The sequence below is a fragment of the Schistocerca piceifrons genome, chromosome X (genome assembly GCF_021461385.2).
Source record: "Schistocerca piceifrons isolate TAMUIC-IGC-003096 chromosome X, iqSchPice1.1, whole genome shotgun sequence".
NCBI classification, from domain to species: Eukaryota; Metazoa; Arthropoda; class Insecta; order Orthoptera; family Acrididae; genus Schistocerca; species Schistocerca piceifrons.
Genome location: NC_060149.1, coordinates 816,673,239 through 816,687,983, shown reverse-complemented (window position 1 = coordinate 816,687,983; position 14,745 = coordinate 816,673,239).

The following is a 14,745-nucleotide window of genomic DNA, read 5'->3' as shown; positions in this document are numbered from 1 at the left end:
AGTAAGTACTGGAAGGTGAAGAAGCTTGCACAGAATAGAGTAGCATGGAGAGCTGCACCAAACCAGTCTCAGGACTGAAGACCACAACAACAACAACAACAACAACATGAAACACACTTCAAATGTGCTTGTCAAATTCACAATTTTACAACTGCAATATATGTCTCTCTGGTTTTCTTCCCCGTGTTTAGAAAGGAACCACACCCGGCACTATTCTAATACAAGAGTCTGTTTGTTCTCTTCTCAAGGTGATGGACAAGTACAAAGATAATCCAAATCTCTTCGTTTTGATAAGCAGTTTATAAGAATTAGTTTACAACGTACTGCATCAATAGCTTGTTTCGAAAGAGAGCGCTGTTACGTCACCTGCCCACGAGGCTGTAGCGAAAGTCAATTACTTCATTCCCTCTCAAGTACTTGAACGAATCTAACTTACTGACTGTGGAACTACACTAAAACGTGCTTTATCTGACACATTTCTAATTTCTTACAGTCTCCTGGTGTTAGAGGAATGTCAACCATATTATAAAGAAATCGTAATGTACCCAAACTGCCTAATGGAACGAGAGGGGCATTTTGGTTGAGTGCACAATTTTCACTCTTTGTAGAACAGTCTTAATACCGCGAAACCGCGTGATAGTGCTGGACCTAACTTTTCAATTTATATGACAGTTCTCAGTAACGGTATCGCTTAATACGACTACTGACAAAACACAAGGTCATGCAAGACGTGCGACAGAAATAGATGTAAGCTTTGAGTGTCTTCACAGACAGCTATTTGTAGACCGTAAATGTCTTACCTTAGAAAATAGTTTGCGTTATTTTCCCGAGCGAGGCTAGGATGTGTTGCTAGTATAAGATAAAAAAAAGAGAAAACTTGCCAAGCGTGGGATGAATGAAACCAGCAGCAAACTATTTCAGTTTGACGAACGACTGGCTTGGGTAATTACCTCATCATAAACAACGAAACTCTTCCGTTCTAAACACATTTCTTTGTTTGAACAACACTGTTTAACACAGTCCAGAACACTAACGTGAGCTGTCAACTTCTTATTCTTCAAAAGACCGAAAACCATTGAGATAACTGCCTAATGGAACGAGAGGGGCATTTTGGTTGAGTGCACAATTTTCACTCTTTGTAGAACAGTTTTAATACCGCGAAACCGCATGATAGTGCTGGACCTAACTTTTCAATTTATATGACAGTTCTCAGTAACGGTATCGCTTAATACGACTACTGACAAAACACAAGGTTATGCAAGATGTGCGACAGAAATAGATGTAAGCTTTGAGTGTCTTTACAGACAGCTATTTGCAGACCGTAAATGTCTTACCTTAGAAAATAGTTTGCGTTATTTTCCCGAGCGAGGCTAAGATGTGTTGCTAGTATAAGATAAAAAAAAAGAGAGAACTTACCAAGCGTGGGATAAATGAAACCAGCAGCAAACTATTTCAGTTTGAGGAACGACTGGGTTGGGTAATTACCTCATCATAAACAACGAAACTCTTCCGTTCGAAACACATTTCTTTGTTTGAACAACACTGTTTAACACAGTCCAGAACACTAACGTGAGCTGTCAACTTCTTATTCTTCAAAAGACCGAAAACCATTGAGATATACTTTCCATCACTACATCCATGAAATGCAAACAACTGCAAGAAAAATTCTGAAGCATAATCAGATGTGACATCCATCGAAACTGTGTCCTTTTTACACAAATAACGAGGATTTCATATCTTTTAAAAATTATAAAGCCTTTATTAGGATCATTTTTCTGTAAAAGTTCATCTTCTATCGTCTTAATGTTCATAGAACTGACAACTAAGTGTACCTCACAATTTGGGATATTTAGGTTGGTATCTAAGTTTTGTTCTGTGAATATTGTTCCTTATATATGTTATGTCTCGATGCTGATGAAATCGGTCTGCTCCCCCAGCTCTTTATTGATGATTTTTGACGGGCGCCCGTCTAGAACATCGGTAGCTCTCTTTTTTATCGCTTTCGTCATTGATTTTCTTCGTAATTCTTGTAATGACTACGGATTATGAGTATGATCTCCGTCGCACGTAGACAAAACATGATCACTGCATATAGTAAAAAATTTGGCGTTACAGTTCTCCTTGTCAGAGTATCTCCAGCGCCCTTCGCCAGTAGGTTTCAGCTCCCTATAATGTCTGAATGTGAAGTTTCATAAAGGAGGATTGTCTGGCTCCTTTCCCATTACATTACTTTTATACTGTTCTCCATATTCAGTAGCACCGGACTACACGTTTGATAAAAATTTTCAGAAAAGGTACCTTGGTACTAGTTTACCATTAATATACTCTTCACTGCTAGCAGATACCAGCTTAATGGATATCATGCGGCGCTGGTGGTCGCTCCAACTGGGCGGGAAGCCCCAGGTATGCACTTTTCTAACTGAAGGGAAAGCTGCGGAACTCGTGTAGGGGGATTAGTGGGGCCAATCTCGATGGCATCTAAGTTGCGGAATTCGTGTCCACCCCACTCCCACGAAATCTTCCGTAAATAGCGCTGGTGCATACTTGCCCAACGCTGCAGTGGAATTCTAGTCACTAGTCGATATGATACGCGCCGTGACATTTGCCGGTAAAAAGTATATCGGACAATGACACAGCCTCCATATATTGTCTGTGTGGCCTGTTTAATGCATGGCAGCAATCCAGTTAGGTTGTCAGGATAAAATAAGATGGGTAGCACTCGAGGAGGTCTGTTTGTGATATCTTCAAAAAATGGTTCAAATGGCTCTGAGGACTATGGGACTTAACTTCTGAGGCCATAAGTCCCCTAGAACTTAGAACTACTTAAACCTAACTAACCTAAGGACATCACACACATCCATGCCCGAGGCAGGATTCGAACCTGCGACCGCAGCAGTCGCGCGGCTCCGGACTGAGCGCCTAGAACCGCGAGACCACCGCGGCCGGCTGTGACATCTTCAACCGATTTAATAACGTACCGGGTGATCAAAAAATCATTATAAATTTGATAACTGAATAAATCACGGAATAATGTAGATAGAGAGGTACAAATTGATACACATTCTTGGAATGACATGGGGTTTTATTAGAACCAAAAAATACAAAAGTTCAAAAAATGTCCGACAGATGGCGCTTCATCTGATGAGAATAGCATTAATTATCATAACAAAGTAAGACAAAGCAAAGATGATGTTCTTTACAGGAAATGCTCAATATGTCCACCATCATTCATCAACAATAGCTGTAGTCGAAGAATAATGTTGTGAACAGCACTGTAAAGCATGTCCGGAGTTATGGTGAGGCATTGGCGTCGGATGTTGTCTTTCAGCATCCCTAGATATGTCGGTCGATCACGATACACTTGCGACTTCAGGTAACCCCAAAGCCAATAATCGCACGGACTGAGATCTGGGGACCTAGGAGGCCAAGCATGACGAAAGTGTCGGCTGAGCACACTATCACCACCAAACGACGCGCGCAAGATATCTTTCACGTATCTAGCAGTACTTTTTTTTGTTATAATAAATCCCCATGTCATTCCAAGAATGTGTGTCAATTTTTACCTCTCTATCTACATTATTCCGTGGTTTATTAAGTTTTCAAATTGATACTGACTTTTTGATGACCCAGTATATGCATAAGCGGAGCAGACACGGACGGGGGATCACCCTAGGGAAGACGGGGAAATCCATTGAGATAAGTGACTTTGGCAAAGGGCAGATTATTATTATGCAGAGCCTGTGAACGAATATCTCGAAAACGGTGAAGCTAGTGGAATGTTCTGGTGCTACTTTCGTGAGCTTTCATGGAAAGAGGTACAATGACAGTAAAACCACCACTAGGCGATAAGTGGTTGGACGTCCACGACTCTTCACAGAACATGGGGTTCGGAGGCTTGTTTGCTCTGTAGAGTAGGATAGGGAGTGTTCCGTAGCTTCTCTGGCAGGAGGGTGAAAAGCTGGTGCACGCACAAGTGTCTCAGAGCACACCGTTCATCGCACACACATCAAAAAAAGTTTTGCATCACATCGGTTCCGAGAGGTGATCCCTCAGATCACGTGGCAGTAATGCACAGTATTCTATAATAATGCACAATGTTTTGGAAATTATTGTGCAGTACCTCACAATAATTAATCAATTAGGTAACGCTCGGTTAAACAATGGCTTTGTTACTGAGCTGAAAATTAATCAGTAAACATTGTATTGTGAATAATTCTGTAGCGAACATTTTGACTGACTTCTTCTTCAGCATGTACTTCCGATTCATTAACTTACAAACATCGGAAAATTTTTGGCTTTGTTCGAGATGCATGGGTAGCAGGCACTGACAGTCAAGTCGCAGCTGTACAGTGCAAACTGAGGAAGTTAGTCGTGCGTTTCAGCTGACTGCTGCTAATGGGAAGGAATTGCGGTTAATTTGGTCGAAATTGTGCTTTATATTAGCGTAGTAATATTAATATGTCATTATAGCCACAGATCAGCAGCCGACAGAAAGAACTGAAAGGAAGACGTCTGTATAGAATCGTTCCCTATTTGACGACGCTACCGAATGAACGAAACGTCGCAGGATGCAGTAACTCAAATGACCGGCCAGAACAACTGAGCCGGCCGCGGTGGCCGAGCGGTTCTAGGCAATACAGTCTGGAACCGCGCAACCGCTACGGTCGCAGGTTCGAATCCTGCCTCGGGCATGGATGTGTGTGATGTCCTTAGGTTAGTTAGGTTTAAGTAGTTCTAAGTTCTATGGGACTGATGACCACAGATGTTAAGTCCCATAGTGCTCAGAGCCGTTTGAACCAGAACAACTGACTTGGTATACGCCGCGAAAATGTGTCTTCGTGGTGATAGTGCCCCTGCAGCCTCCAGTGTAATGGAAGCAGTTATAACAGATTCACCAGAAGGCATATGAAGATGGCAGAAAGCAACTGTAACAGAGAAACATAACGACTTTGTTCTGAACGTTATTATGTCGGTTAAAATGACTGGGGCAACGTATCTCATAGTACAAGAAGCGATAAATACGAATCCGTGTATCCACAGTACGCTAAAATCTTATTAGGTGAAAAACCCTGTTATCCGCCAAAATGGAGTATCACAGGAACTGAGACTACTGCAGAAATGTAACAGCAGGGACTGCTGGACCATATTTCAGTGAGATGGAATGACGTGGCGAAAAGAAAAAGTAACGCGATGGATTCCGACTTTCTTGTTCAATAAAGTCTTGATTTGCAAGTGGGGCTGTGTCGGATCAGCCACTCAAGTACACAAGCAGAAGTTCACCAACGAGAACTGCAGCGATGCAGATCTATTCTTCACTGCGGTAGTACCTTTGGATTCTACTGCCGTGTCTGAAAAAGGCGATAAAAGTAGTATTTAGAGGTATCAGAAGACATCTTCAACGCAATTTTTAAATTTTTTTCAGAACACTGAGGCTGCAATTTCTGAAAGAGTGTGCTGACAATATTCGGGCGGAGAAACAAATTGTCGAAAAACTGATTGTTTTTTCCTGTTATGTTCTGCTCTGTTCTGTTTTCAATGAGAGAAATATAGTGGTCAAACATCACTTAGTGTTCAGTATGGTCGCCAGAAAAGCGAAAAATGCTGTGACGGGCAATTTATCGGCTCAACGTTGTTAAGCTTGTAAGCGAAAATCGAAACAATTTAATAACACTGATTCATTTGTGGATGAGGAGACCAGCTCAGCAAACGTCATTTTCAATCAGTCCCTGGATCAGGTTTATGGAGTGGTTTAAACATTTGGCTTGCCAGAACGGCTATGACGAAACGGAGAAAATATGACAGGTTCTGTCGTAAAGCAGAAGCAGTGAGTCATAGCTCGCGAAGTTTAAATTTAAAGATACATCAAGCGTAATTTCGGTTAGCTGATTGACGTTCCCAAACAGAGATCGAAGACAACAAATGGAGGTAGTGTCTGTAGTCGTTTTTTGACGATGTGCCGTTACATGCGCAAATTTTGGAGACCGATGAGGAGTAGATAACGAAGCACGAAGTAATCTTCGAGACAATGTCAAGCGGGTCTGCCATTAATGTCGAGAAATTGAAAACGTTCTGCTTATGTTTGCGGAACGACATATAAATTTATACTCACGGTTCCCGATGCCAACACCAGTACACGTAGCTTTCATGCACGGATATGCCATCATCAAATCTGCTACGTTGCTAATTGGTCACCTATCTGAAGATGCGCAGGAAGCACGGAATAATGATGTCTGGTATTACCGAAGGCGCAAATACTCCCCTGAGAAATGCTTCCGGCATCTCCGGATTCACTCATCTCGAGCTTCCGGAAAGAAGAAGGTAAACAGATGGCACTTCACATAAAAAATCTGCTTTTCGAACTCTTGCAGCGGACAACCCGACAGCGACCATTCTGATAGCGATAATGACGCAAGCGACGAATTTGACTAAAATTTAAAAATATAAAATGTAGAGTGAAACATTTCAATACGGAAATTCCGACTTCTACCGTCTTGGCCACCACAAAACACTTTGAGTATTAAGTTCTACGAGAATTAATAGTTTTTCATCCACCATATTTGATCCACCATTTTGAATTCTGTAATTCCCGTATCTGATTCGTAATCAGTGACCCTAGAATTAAAAAAGAGCGCAGTTCTGTACGATTGCACATACGTTTTTCTATTATGCGAAGGTTTGAAGCGAGCTAGCCTACTGCCCGCGCGACTTTCCGAAGCCAAGAAGCGAAGTGCTGACGCACACGGATATCCTCCCTGGTCTCGAGTCCGAATCTGTAATTTATCAGATTCACAGTTCCAGTGGTTGTGCGTAACGACCACAAGTTAACTTTTTCAAAGCTGCAGGTCCTCGGCGTCATACAATGTCTGAGGTAATAATAAAATTGTTGTTGTTGTTGTTGTTGTTGTGGTCTTCAGTCCTCAGACTGGTTTGATGCGGCTCTCCATGCTACTCTACCCTGTGCAAACTTCATCTCCCAGTACCTACTGCAGCCTACATCCTTCTGAATCTGCTTAGTGTATTCATCTCTTGGTCTCCCTCTACGATTTTACCCTCCACGCTGCCCTCCAGTACTAAATTGGTGATCCCTTGATGCCTCAGAACATGTCCTACCAACGGATCCCTTCTTCTAGTCAAGCTGTGCCAGAAACTCCTCTTCTCCCCAATTCTATTCAATACTTCCTTAGTAGTTATGTGATCTACCCATCTAATCTTCAGCATTCTTCTGTAGCACCACATTTCGAAAGCTTCTATTCTCTTCTTGTCCAAACTATTCATCGTCCATGTTTCACTTCCATACATGGCTACACTCCATACAAATACTTTCAGTGACGACTTCCTGACACTTAAATCTACACTCGATGTTAACAAATTTCTCTTCTTCAGAAATGCTTTCCTTGCCATTGCCAGTCTACATTTTATATCCTCTCTACTTCGACCATCATCAGTTATTTTGCTCCCCAAATCGCAAAACTCATTTACTACTTTAAGTGTCTCATTTCCTAATCTAAGTGTCTCATTTCCTAATCTAATTCCCTCAGCATCACCTGACTTCATTCGACTACATTCCATTATCCTTGATTTGCAATTGTTAATATTCATCTTATACCCTCCTTTCAAGACACTGTTCATTCCGTTCAACTGCTCTTCCAAGTCCTTTGCTGTCTCTGACAGAATTACAATGTCATCGGCGAACCTCAAAGTTTTTATTTCTTCTCCATGGATTTTAATACCTACTCCGAACTTTTCTTTTATTTCCTTTACTGCTTGCTCAATGTACAGATTGAATAGCATCGGGGAGAGGCTACAACCCTGTTTTACTCCCTTCCCAACCACTGCTTCCCTTTCATGTCCCTCGACTCTTATAATTGCCGTCTGGTTTCTGTACAAATTGTGAATAGCCTTTCACTCCCTGTATTTTACCCCTGCCACCTTTAGAATTTGAAAGAGAGTATTCCAGTCAACATTGTCAAAAGCTTTCTCTAAGTCTACAAATGCTAGAAACGTAGGTTTGCCTTTCATTAATCTTTCGTCTAAGATCATTCATTGGGTCAGTATTGCCTCACGTGTTCCAACATTTCTGCGGAATCCAAACTGATCTTCCCCGAGGTCGGCTTCTACCAGTTTTTCCATTCGTCTGTAAAGAATTCGCGTTAGTATTTTGCAGCTGTGACTTATTAAACTGATTGTTCGGTAATTTTCACATCTGTCAATACCTGCTTTCTTTGGGATTGGAATTATTATATTCTTCTTGAAGTCTGAGGGTATTTCGCTGGTCTCATACATCTTGCTCACCAGATGGTAGAGTTTTGTAAGGACTGGCTCTCCCAAGGCTGTCAATAGTTCTAATGGAATGTTGTCTACTCCCGGGGCCTTGTTTCGACGTAGGTGTTTCAGTGCTCTGTCAAACTCTTCACGCAGTATCATATCTTCCATTTCATCTTCATCTACCTCCTCTTCCATTTCCCTAATATTGTCCTCAAGAACATCGACCCTGTATGGACCCTCTATATACTCGTTCCACCTTTCTGCTTTCCCTTCTTTGCTTAGAACTGGGTTTCCATTTGAGCTCTTGATATTCGTGCAAGTGGTTCTCTTTTCTCCGAAGGTCTCTTTAATTTTTCTGTACGCAGTATCTATCTTACCACTCGTGAGAATAAGCCTCTACATCCCTACATTTGTCCTCTAGCCATCCCTGCTTAGCCATTTTGCACTTTCTGTCGATCTCATTTTTGAGAAGTTTGTATTCCTTTTTGCGTGCTTCACTTACTGCATTTTTGTATTTCGTCCTTTCATCAATTAAATTCAGTATCCCTTCTGTTAACGAAGGATTTATACTAGCGCTCGTCTTTTTACCTACTTGATCCTCTGCTGCCTTCACTATTTCATTCCTCAAAGCTACCCATTCTTCTTCTACTGTATTTATTTCCCCCATTCCTGTCAATTGTTCCCTTATGCTCTCCCTGAAACTCTGTACATCCTCTGGTTTAGTCAGTTTATGCAGGTGCCATCTCCTTAAATTCCCACCTTTTTCCAGTTTCTTCAGTTTTAATGTACAGTTCATAACCAATAGATTGTGGTCAGAGTCCACATCTGCCCCTGGAAATGTCTTACAATTTAAAACCTGGTTCCTAAATCTCTGTCTTACCATTATATAATCTGATATCTTCTAGTATCACCAGGGTTCTTCCATGTATACAACCTTCTTTCGTGATTCTTGAACCAAGTGTTAGCTATGATTAAGTTGTGCTCTGTGCAAAATTCTACGAGGCGGCTTCCTCTTTCATTTCTTAACCCCAATCCTTATTCACCTACTATGTTTCCTTCTCTTCCTTTTCCTACCCTCGAATTCCAGTTACTCATGACTATTAAATTTTCGTCCCCCTTCACTACCTGAATAATTTCTTTTATCTCATCATACATATCTTAAGTTTCTTCGTCATATGCAGAGCTAGTTGGCATGTAAACTTGTACTACTGTAGTAGGCATGGGCTTCGTGTCTATCTTGGCCACTATAATACGTTCACTATGCTGTTTGTCGTAGCTTACCCTTACTCCTATTTTTTTTATTCATTATTAAACCTACTCCTGCATTACCCCTATTTGATTTTGTATTTATAACCTTGTATTCATCTGACCAAAAGTCTTGTTCCTCCTGCCCCGAACTTCACTAATTCCCACTATAACTAACTTTAACCTATCCATTTCCCTTTTTAAATTTTCTAACCTACCTGCCCTATTAAGGGATCTGACATTCCACGCTCCGATACGTAGAACGCCAGTTTTCTTTTTCCTGATAACGACGTGCTCTTGAGTAGTCCCCGCTCGGAGATCCGAATGAGGGACTATTTTACCTCCGGAATATTTTACCCAAGAGGACGCCATCATCATTTAATCATACAGTAAAGCTGCATGCCATCGGGAAATAAAATTATAAATGACAAACAAAAACTTTGCCTCTTCCATTTCATGATGGAGTTGTGTTTTCGTCACACTATTCATTGGAACGGTGTCATAGAAACTGTTCCTCTTGTCACTCTGCTAGTACCTGGTCTATCTCACGAAAACTCTTCTAAGATGCTCGTCTTTAGCTGAAGCGGTTTCTTTTGTTGTGGTATCACGAGACGTCAACCAAGTCTTGAGCAGAATTAGGAAACGTTTTCTGAATCAAATTATCATTTATACAGTTTCAAGGGACATTGGAGGCAAATTTTAGCTTTATTGACTGAACCGCGTTGGCTGGGAGTTAGAGGGTCTAAAAACACACGCAAACGAAAATCAGTAGGAAACGATTAACATACAAAACCAACAATGTAGTTAAAATGTGTATCAAAACATGAAATTAGATTCGTAGATTGCAGATCTGCACTCAGATTTTGTCAAGACGGAGTATTTCGTAAGTTATCGATGCATTCGTATCAATGTTGTAATTAATTATAAAACCGTCTTTTAGTTAATGAGATTACCTGTATCGAGGTAGTTCGATTTCGTAAACCAACTGTGATACCTAAATTGTTTTAGAAGGTCAAAAATACAGATGAGGAGGATTCTCATCACCAAGCTGACAGGGGTTATTTCAAGGTAGCTATCCCGCAGCAAAAGCTGTTATAACATTGCGAATAAATATGCATCTAATTTCCTATAAATATTTGTCATATTGAATCATGCAGAGAAAGATGATAAATTAAATGTAAGTAAAAGCCCGTTATGACAAGAATCGAATAATTTCAAGCAATTTCATGTATTAGCTGAAAATGTCCGTAATGTTACGTAAGAGCCCACTTTTATTACATGGAATTTTTGTTTGTGTGATGGGTCTGATGAGGGGCGGGATGCCATGAATCCCTTTCCGTGCCAACCTTCTCATATCACAGTAACATTTGCAACCTACTTCCTCAATTATTTGCTGTATATTTTCCAGTCTCTACCCGCCAGGTTAGCCGAGAGCGCTAATGCGCTGCTTCCTGGACTCGGGCAGGCGCACTGGCCCCGGATCGAATCCGCCCGGCGGATTACCGACGTCGGTCGGTGTGCCGGCCAGCCTGGATGTGGTTTTTAGGCGGTTTTCCACATCCCACTAGTTGAATACCGGGCTGGTCCCCACGTTACGCCTCAGTTACACGACTCGCATACATCTGAACACGTTCGCACTATTCCATGAATTACACTAGACGCAGTCAGCAGGGGTACGCTACTTCCGTCCCGGGGGGGTACGGGGTGGCGGCAGGAAGGGCATCCAGCCAACCCTTTCTACTAACCAAATCAGTTCCTAACAATGCTGACCCTGCGTCAGCACGGGACATGGCACCAGTGAAAGAAAGAAAGAAAGAATTCCAGTCTCTGTTTTCCTCTACAGCTTTTACCTCTAGAATCACTCTGGTACCATGGAAGTTATTCCCTAGTGTTTTAACAGATGTCCTATCATCCTGTCCCTTCTTCTTGCCCGGTCGTTGTGGCCGAGCGGTTCTAGGCGCTTCAGTCCGAAACCACGGTGCTGCTACGGTCGCAGGTTCGAATCCTGCCTCGGGCATGGATGAATGTGATGTCCTTAGGTTAGTTAAGTTTAAGTAGTTCTAAGTCTAGGGGACTGATGACGTCAGATATTAAGTCCCACAGTTCTTAGAGCCATTTGAAACTTCTTCTTGTCAGTATTTCCCATATCTTCATTTTCTTGCCTGTTCAGTCCACATAAGTGTCAACATTTTTCTGTAGACCACATCTTAAACACTTCGATTCACCTCTGTTACGGTTTTCACTCAGTCCACGTTACACTATCATATGATGCTACGTTGCAAACTTACATTCTCAGAAATTATTTCATCAAATTCATGCCAATGTTTGTTACTAGTAGCCTTCTCTTGGCCAGGGATGCCCTCTTTGCCAGTGCTAGTCTGCATTTTACGTTGTCCTTGCACCAGTCATCATAAGTTATTTTGCTGCCAAGGTAGCAGAATTCTACGTCTGCTTCGTGAGCCCCAGTTCTAATATTAAGTTCCGTGCTGTTCTCATTTCTGCTGCTTCTCGCTGCTTTCGTTTTTCTTCGATTTACTCTCAATCCATAATCTCTACTCACTAAGTACATCCTATAATTCTTCTTCACCTTCACTGAAGATAGCAATGTCATCTTGGAATCTTATCACTATTTTTCACCTTGAATTTGAATCCTGCTCTTGAACCTTTGTTTTGTTTCCGTCATTGCTTAAGTGATGTATAAATTGATCTGCACGGCCGAAAGACTACACCCTGTCTTACACCTTTATTAATCCGAGTGCTTCTTTCTTGGTCTTCCACTCTTATTGTTCCCTCTTGGTTCTTGTACGTACTGTATATTGCCGTCTTTCCCTATATCTTACAGCCACTTTTTCAGAATTTCGAACATCTTGCACCATTTTACATTATCGGATGCTTTCTTCATGTCGACATATCCTATGGACGTGTCTTGTTTCTTCAGTCTTGCTTCCATTACCAACACAACGTCAGAACTGTCTCTCTTGTGCCTTTACTATTCCTAAAGCCAGACTGATCATAATCTAACAGGTACTCAATTTTCTCTTCCGTTATTCTGTGTATAACACTTGTTAGTAAGTTGGATGCATGAGCTGTCAATTTGATTGTTCGATAATTCTCGCACTTTCTTCGGAATTGTGTTGATGATGTTTTTTAGGAAAATTTGGTAGCATATCGCCAGTATCATACATTCTACACACCAACGTGAATAGTCGTTCTGTTGCCACATCTCCAATGATTTTAGAAATTGTGATGGCGTATTATTTATCTCTTCTGCCTTATTTGACCCTAAGTCATCCAAAGCTCTTTTAGGTTTTGACTCTAATATTGGATCGCTTACCTCTTCCCCTGTCGTCTCCCGTTTCTTCTTTATTCTTTTCCTCATTCCACCCACAAGGTACTCTTCCCCCTATCCTCTCTCTCCTCTGCATTTGATAGTGGAATTCCCATTGTACTCTTAATGCTACTGCCCTTGCTTTTAATTTCACTGAAGACTGATTTAACTTTTCGATGTGGTGTGTCAGTTTTCCAGAAAGTTGTTTCATTTTCGATTTCTTCACATTTTTCATGTAGCCATTTCACCTTAAATTCCCTGCATTTCAGAGTTACATTTGTGCATTCCTGAATCCGTATGATCGGTAAATTATGACTTTCGTAATCTGAATGTATCAAATTCTTGTAATTTAAATCCAAATTTTGTAGTAACCTTTGCCAACAGCTGTTGTTATCACATCAGACTTAGACATAAAAGCACATATTCAGATTATGGTCACGACTAGAAGAGGCTATATTACTTTCGTTCTGCAAGAAGCGTTACTCTCTGATTGTTACATATCTTTCCGAAGCCATTCTCATCCTGAACTTAGGAAAGCCATCTTTTAAGTGGCACTATTTTAACATTATCTGGGGAAGGAGAAATCAGCGAGCCGATTGTTTTCATCATCATGCGACATGCAGGTTTCATTCTTATCGCTTTGGTCCTTCGACAGATTCTTTTGAAGTAGCTTCTTTTCCTCTCGTAATCGCAAGCAAACACCATACGGATTTCGTTTGACTCTTTACAAAGAATAATGAATGATGGCACAGTTACAGAACCAATATTCAACGTCAGTATTATGGGAGATAGACATCAGCCTTTTTGTCTAAAATTAATTATTTTTTGTTCTAAAATACTTAAATAAAACTGTAATGAATTGTGTGCGCAACAGTGAATTTTCTAACAAACGAACCTTTGGAAACAAAAGAGCGAAAACTTTACATATCCTGTTGGTTTGCAAAGAGTTTCCAATTCCATCATATCACAGCAATTCCCTTGAAAGTGTTTTCATCAAACGCTTGGTGCAATTAATTTACGCTTTCCCTGAGTTTAATATCCTGTTTCGGAGTTTCTGCGGAACTGCAGCATCCGGTTTTGCTTTTCTGTTATATCTCTGAAAAGTTTGTTTTCCCGATTCGCTCAGCAAAGCATTTGTGTGATATTTCACACTCGCTGGTTAGACGTTACAGAAAAGCTGACGAGTTTGCAACTGTAATACTGATGAGTTTACGACAGTTGAACCGTTAAACAATTGATCTGAGAAAGCTGTCAAAAATTGTGTGATTGTCATTATGAAAAAAAACACACGAAACTGGTGTAATATTCTATAATATATATTACTTTACAAACTGTTTTTAGCTGTTACGCCATCATCAGTTACAAATATAAATATGATTGTTAAAAGTGTTACTCTCAGGAGAAATCATCTCGTCATTGATGCTAAAAATGTTAAAAAAGTACATCAAAAAAGTTTTGCATCACCTTGTTCACAGAACTCCTGAAGATAAGCGTTGACTGTGGATATTGTATCACAGACACAGTCCCTTTGACTGTTCAGAGATGCCACTAAAGCCGCCTAAAGATGTAAACTACTATAGATGAGCAGCGCCTATTAGACGGAGGACGTCCGACAGCCGATCAGTTCCAGTAATTCCACCAGGAAGGAGATACACGACTCTTGTTGTCTATAGTTCAATCACGCCTAGACGGTCAATACCGCGGTTACTTTGTGCCAGAAAGGGCTCCCACCAAGGGAAGTGTCCAAGCGTCTCGGAGTGAACCAAAGCGATGTTGTTCGGACATGGAGGAAATACAGAGAGACAGGAACTGTCGATGACATGCCACGCTCAGGCTGCCCAAGGGTTACTACTGCAGTAGATGACCGCTACCTACGGATTATGGCTCGGAGGAACCCTGAAAGCAAC